This window comes from Triticum aestivum, chromosome 1D, assembly GCF_018294505.1.
Source record: "Triticum aestivum cultivar Chinese Spring chromosome 1D, IWGSC CS RefSeq v2.1, whole genome shotgun sequence".
Classification (NCBI taxonomy): Eukaryota; Viridiplantae; Streptophyta; class Magnoliopsida; order Poales; family Poaceae; genus Triticum; species Triticum aestivum.
The window spans coordinates 486,519,005-486,519,829 of NC_057796.1; positions in this window are offsets into that span (position 1 = coordinate 486,519,005).

Genomic DNA, 825 nt, shown 5'->3' on the forward strand with positions numbered 1-825 from the left:
TATCAGGCATGTGCCGAAACCAATTTGACTTAATGGTGTATCCCGAAACAACTTTTCGGTATCATCAAAACTTATCCGATGACCTCTCTCTGCGGTACGATTCTGCTGTCCGAAACTTTTTCGGTGATTTTCTCTCAGACTCCCTGTCTAGTATTCAGCAGATAGATGACCCTTAAGCGTGTGACCCTATAGGTTCGGTGAAGTATAGACATGACCCGGAACCCCTTCCGATCAATGATCAACATCGGAGCCGTGGACACCCATATTGACCCCTATACCCACACGAATAAATATTCGAGTGAACCTCCAGTTGTCGTGTGCTATTCCTGTTGCTTCACAATATGTTACAAATACCCGAGGTGAGACATGTTGGCATTCCCGTGGATCAACAACTTGTCCACTATGCTAGTTACCTCGTTACCGGTATTGTTCTCTTTTCTCGTTATCGTGTTCCGGCATCCCCGTGATCAAATCACAAAGCGTCTGGCCAGATGATGATGGATACCGTAACACCGAGAGGGCCCAGAGATATCTCTCCATCGTCGGAGGAGCAAATCCCAATCTTGAGCTATCAAGTTACTTGACACACTTTTCCATGAACCCGTAAGCCGTCGTAATAGCCACCCATTTACGGATGACGTTTAACAAACCCCAAAGTTCATGAAGCAAGCATGAAGAAACTCGATACTCTCATGGTCTAAGGAATCATGCAAACGTTAACCATCTCTGTGTTATGTACCAATAAACTTGTGACGAATGAATCTCATAGCATAACATCAATCCGGGTCGATTCAACACAAATGTTCTCTTAAAATTGTGCCCTCA